Source organism: Oncorhynchus nerka, linkage group LG15 (genome assembly GCF_034236695.1).
Source record: "Oncorhynchus nerka isolate Pitt River linkage group LG15, Oner_Uvic_2.0, whole genome shotgun sequence".
Taxonomy (NCBI): Eukaryota; Metazoa; Chordata; class Actinopteri; order Salmoniformes; family Salmonidae; genus Oncorhynchus; species Oncorhynchus nerka.
In genome coordinates, this window is record NC_088410.1 from 41689405 (window position 1) to 41695443 (window position 6039).

Genomic DNA, 6039 nt, shown 5'->3' on the forward strand with positions numbered 1-6039 from the left:
AACAAATCAATACATAAAGCACATGAGGGAACACAAGCATACATAGGTTACAAACAATGGACAATCGAGCTAGGGGGTACAATATCACATTACAATTACACAAGGACCTTAAGGGACATACATATACTTACAATTCAAACAGCTTTTTTTGTTAGTAGAGCATTTAACCGTCTTAAAATAAAGTTCCATTTCTTTTTGTAGGGTAAGAAAATGTGGTTTTCTGTTTGTAAATTTACATTTGTGTATATGAAATTTGGCCAAAAGAATAATGAAATTAATTACATAAAAATGTTTCAGCTTATTTCTATCTTATGTTAAGAATCCAAACAGTACATCTCTCCACAATAGTGTAAGATCTTCATAAATGTGTTCAATTATAAACCTACTGATGTCTTGCCACAGTTTTCTTACATGCATACAATGCCAAAAAATATGCAAAACTGTTTCTGGGTGGTCATTACAAAAGGAGCAATTTGAGTTGATGTTTTCCTTAAACTTCTTCATGTAGTGGTTGGCAGAATAATATTTATGAATCATTTTAAAGGAAACTTCCTTAATTTTGTTAACAAGTAGGTATGTGTGTGGCAACATCCAAACTTTTTTCCAACAGATATTATCAATAAATCCATTCCAATAAGGCATGACATAAGGTATAGATATAACATCCTGCTGAAACAAGGTTTGTATCTCTCTGTTGTTGAATGGATCAAAAGAGAAACAAATCTTTCCTACTGATGAGTCAACAGGGTCAATAGAAGGTAGGTTCTGAGGGTCAGGTCTTGACACGTTCCTGAATAACATAGCAACACCTGAGGGAATGGCATCTAAAACGATTGCAAAATCTTCAGGTGTTACAGGGACCTTGTAAAGCGATAAGAATTCCTTATAACTGAGTAAAAGACCCTCTGCATTTACCAGTTGGCTCACCAATAAGATATTATTTCAGAACCAATATTCCTAAAACAAATAACTATTTTTATACAATATATCCCGATTATTCCATATATAATATCTGTGTGGAGAAAAATTGTGTTGATAAATTAAGGACCATGATAAGAAAACCTGCCGATGAAAAACAGAACGTTTCACTGAAACTTTGTCAATATTATAATTGCAAAACAACATGAAGTTAAGGCCACCAAAAGTAGAGAAGACATTATGAGGAATACAATTCCAGATAGAAGTGGGTCTTCTTAGGAATTGTTTTATCCAATTGATCTTAAAATTATTATTTAAAGTAGTAAAGTCCAGAAAATTCAGTCCACCATTCTCATAAGTGTTCATCACAACATTTTTCCTAATGTAATGGGTACGGTTTCTCCAAAGAAAGTTGAAAAGCATTTGGCACGTTTCTCGACTCATACCCTGGAGAAGGGATTGCATGACGATTAGTTTAGCAACCGCGTGACGCAACATGATAACGTGAACGCGATTGGTCGACAGTCTGTTGGGTGGGGTGTTTGCACCTACAGTTTTGCTTCTGTACTGCAGTTTGACTGACGTCCGGTCCAGAAAGACAATTTCTTTTGACTGCCAGAGTCCGATTTGAAATTTCCTAATAAGACATTTCAGTCACCGCCTTTGTGCACAAAACATCAATTGAATTATTCAAATAATTGTCGCTGAGGCAAAATCTTTTTCCATCACTCACTGCCGAAGATATGAACATTTTATTTTCATCCAATGCCTGCCATGTTGCATTGCGCACTGGGTGCTAGTGCGCATGTATGTGATGTTTGCACTGCCGGCCCGCTCGTTAGGCAGCCGCCATAGAGCAGATTGACGAGGGCGCCATTTTCTGAGCTAAACTGACCAAGACGCTCCTGACACCGCTCTTTGATAAACAGTGCCCACTTTGTCAAAGGCAAGGGACAAAATATTGTGCTTGTCCATTCCCAGCGCGCCTCTCCAGGGTGGTGTTGAAGAAACGCATCTCTGCAGCGCTACACCAACGTTCCGTCAAAAATGTTTTTATCTGACTTAAATCATGTAGCACATATAGGATATGGTAGAGAGAGAATGTGGCCTTTTCTGTAGCCTACAGGCTGGAGATTAAATGTATGACAATGTAATGAGAGGGACAATATTAACAAACAACATATCCTAAAGACAGGATAGGTCAAAGTAAAATGGACAATATTGAATGAACGATCACAACTGTTGTCCAGGAGTTTCACCACATTGTCATGATCAGAGGGTTCAAATTTGTATCCATACATTTTTCACAAACTGATCATAGCAAAAAAGAAAATACTTCTGCATTTCCTGCTGAGTAAATAGGCTGACGATAACTTCTGATAAAGTTGGGTAGCTGATATTCAGAGCTTAAATAGCCAAATTGATTAGTCACAGGAATCAGGACTAATAAATACAATGCAATGGCCTGTTTTTACAAAGGGTGGGCCGTGGTAGGCTACACCCCAGTAAGCATGAGCTGACTTCTGTCTTGTTTTGGTGTTTTACAAATGGTAGGTTTTCCACATTGATGGACATTCATAAAATAAAATTTCAGACAACACTGTAGGCTACACCTCAGTATGGACTGACCGACACTGACGCCTTTTGGACATCTTTTTTAAGTGCAGTTCAGGACTGGCCTTGATTTCCACATTCACAGACATTGGTTTTTGGTTTGGTCTAGACCAAATCTGAACCAATCATAGACGACTATAATTGGTTCAGATTTGGTGCGGGTCCAGACTGGCTTTGATTTGGGCCAAGGATGACTTATTTTCAACTTTCATTCAGAACCAAAATTGAGCCTGATTTCAACATCCGGGGATCTCGCCTATGGTGGCAGAATGGCAAGGATCGGCCGTGGATATTTGTCTGTGTCAACCGAATGTTACATGAATCTGCTTATACTAACGTGAGTAGATCACCAACAACTGTCAGGCATCTTGGATGCAGTCTCCAGTTCTTTATACCTCAGTGTGTGGGAAGAGCCTCCAGCTAATTGAACTGAATCATGTGCATGATGGCAAACAACGGAAAACATTTATAAAAATGTGCAACGGAAAATGAAAATAAGTGTTTCTTATTGGACAAGTCCAGGTAGTTCCCCTCCCTGTGTCAGTCAGTCCCTTTTCTTCTATTTGGTGCTAAATTACCTCAACCTTCCTTGATAACAATGGCCGCATGAGCCAGGCACTGCACAAATTCATTCATTTGTTTTCCTAATAATCAAGAGTTAATGCCCAGCCGTTATATAGTTGAGATTATTTATAGATAACAGTTAAATCAATGGTGTAAGATTTTTTATCATAAAACGGAAATAGTTGGTTATGTGCAAGTTATAATACAAAATCTTTGTCCGCAGGCACCATGGTCATGATATATTGGAAAGCCTGGCACCCCACGGCGAATTCGCTGAAATGTGGGATAAATTCGCTCTGAAGAAAGAGCGAGAATCCCTGAGGGAGGTCATCAGCAAACTCAAAGCTATGGCTGACCAGTGACACGAGCCTACCAGACGAGCTAAATGCCTTTTATGCTCGCTTCGAGGCAAGCAACAGTGAATCATGCACGAGATCACCAGCTGTTCTGGATGACTGTGTAATAACTGTAGTTTAACTGTAGCTTAACTGTGTGATAACTGTAGCTCTCAGTAGTTTATGTGAGCAAGACCTTTAAAAAGGTCAACATTTACAAAGCCGCGGGCCAGATGGATTACCAGGACGTGTACTCAAAGCATGCATGGACAAACTGGCAAGTGTCTTCACTGACATTTTCAACCTCTCCCTGACTGAGTCTGTAATACCTACATCTCTCAAGCAGGCCCCCATTGTCCCTGTGCCCAACAAAGTGAAGGTAACCTGCCTAAATGATTACCACCCAGTAGCACTCACGTTGGTAGCTATGAAGTGCTTTGAAAGGCTGGTCATGGCTCACATCAACAGCCTCCTCCCAGATAACCTTGGCCCACTCCAATTTACCGCCCCAAAAGATCCACAGATGACGCAATCTCAATCGCACTCCACACTGCCCTTTCCCACCTGGGCAAAAGGAGCACCTATGTGAGAATGCTATTCATGGACTAAAGCTCAGTGTTCAACACCATAGTGCCCACAAAGCTCAGCAATAAGCTAAGGACACTGGGACTAAACACCTCCCTCTGCAACTGGATCCTGGACTTTCTGACGGGCCGCCCCCAGGTGGTAAGGGTAGAAAACAACACATCTGCCAGGCTGATCCTTAACACTGGGGCCCCTCAGGGGTGTGTACTTAGTCCCCTCCTGTACTCCCTGTTCACCCACGACTGCGTGGCCAAACACGACTCCAACACCATCATTAAGTTTGCTGACGACACAACAGTGCTTAGGCCTGATCACCGACAACGATGAGACAGCCTATATCGAAGTCAGAGAACTGGCAGTGTGGTGCCAGGACAACAACCTCTCCCTCAATGTGAGCAAGACAAAGGAGCTGATCGTGGAATACAGGAAAAGGCGGGCCAAACAGGCCCCCATTAACATCAATCATGGGGCTGTAGTGGAGCGGGTCAAGAGTTTCAAGTTCCTTGGTGTCCACATCACCAATGATCTATCGTGGTCCAAACACACCAAGACAGTCATGAAGAGGGCATGACAAAACCTTTTCCCCCTTAGGAGACTGAAAAGATTTGGCATGGGTGCCCAGACCCACATTTTTTTTTTTTACAGCTGCACCATCGAGAGCATCCTGACCGGTTGCATCACCGCCTGGTATGGCAACTGCTCGGCATCTGATCATAAGGCGCTACAGTACGGCCCAGTACATCACTGGGGCCAAGCTTCCTGCAATCCAGGACCTATATAATAGGCGGTGTCAGAGGAAAGTCCATAAAATGTTCCGACTCCAGTCACCCAAGTCATAGACTGTTTTCTATGCTACCGCACGACAAGCGGTACCGGAGCGCCAAGTCTAGGACCAAAAGGCTCCTTAACAGCTTCTACCCCAAGCCATAAGACTGCTGAACAATCAAATGGCCACCGGACTATTACATTGACCCCCCATTTGTTTTGTACACTGCTGCAACTCGCTGTTATTGTGTTACTTTTTATTATTTTTTACTTGAGTTTATTTGGTAAATATTTTCTTAACGCTTCTTGAACTGCACTGTTGTTTAAGGTCTACACTTGTTGTATTCGGCGCATGTGACAAAGTTTGATTAGATTTTTTATTTGACCCCTTAAAACAACACATTTCACTGCACCTATCCAGTGGTGTGAAATACTTAAATAAAAATACTTCAAAGTACTACATAAGTAGTTTTGGTGGGTATCTGTACTTTACTATTAATATGTTTGACAACTTTTAATTTTACTTCACTACATTCCTAATGAAAAGAATGTACTTTTTACTCCATACTTTTTCCCTGACACCCACAAGTACTTGTTACATTTTGAATGCTTAGCAGGACAGGAAAATGGTCCAATTCACACACTTTTCAAGGCAATATTCCTGGTCATCTCTACTGCTTCTGATCTGGCGGACACACTAAACACAAATGCTTCATTTGTAATTTATGTCCGAGTGTCTCCCTGAGCCCATGTCCCAGACAGACAGAACAGCAACACCAGCAGAGCTACAGCACCCCTCATTCTAAAAGAACACCTCTACTGAAATGATGTAGTCTAGGGCTCAGTGCCCTTTCTTATACATACACAGCTTGGGTATCGACTGCATGAGAATTTAACACATCTGTGACAGAAAGAACACTCTGAGAGAACATTGCCGAAGATGACCTCATGTCTCTTATATCTGATGTTCCTTACAGCGGTGGAAGAAGTGGACCTGTGTTTGGTCTCTCCCCTTCCTATTCTGACCTGTGTGGCAGGCTGGCAGCCTTTATGGCTTAGTCATCCAAAGTAAACAAAGGGAAGCAAGACAACTTTCAAACACATTGACAAGTGTTGCGTCCAGTGCTCATAAAGGTAGACTTACATAGTAATGAAGAATGGCTTTTCTGTATATAGGACATGCAAGCTATGTGTAATAGTTTGTCTGCCATTCTAAATGTAAACATTTATAGGCCTACATCAAAGGCACTTTTTAAAA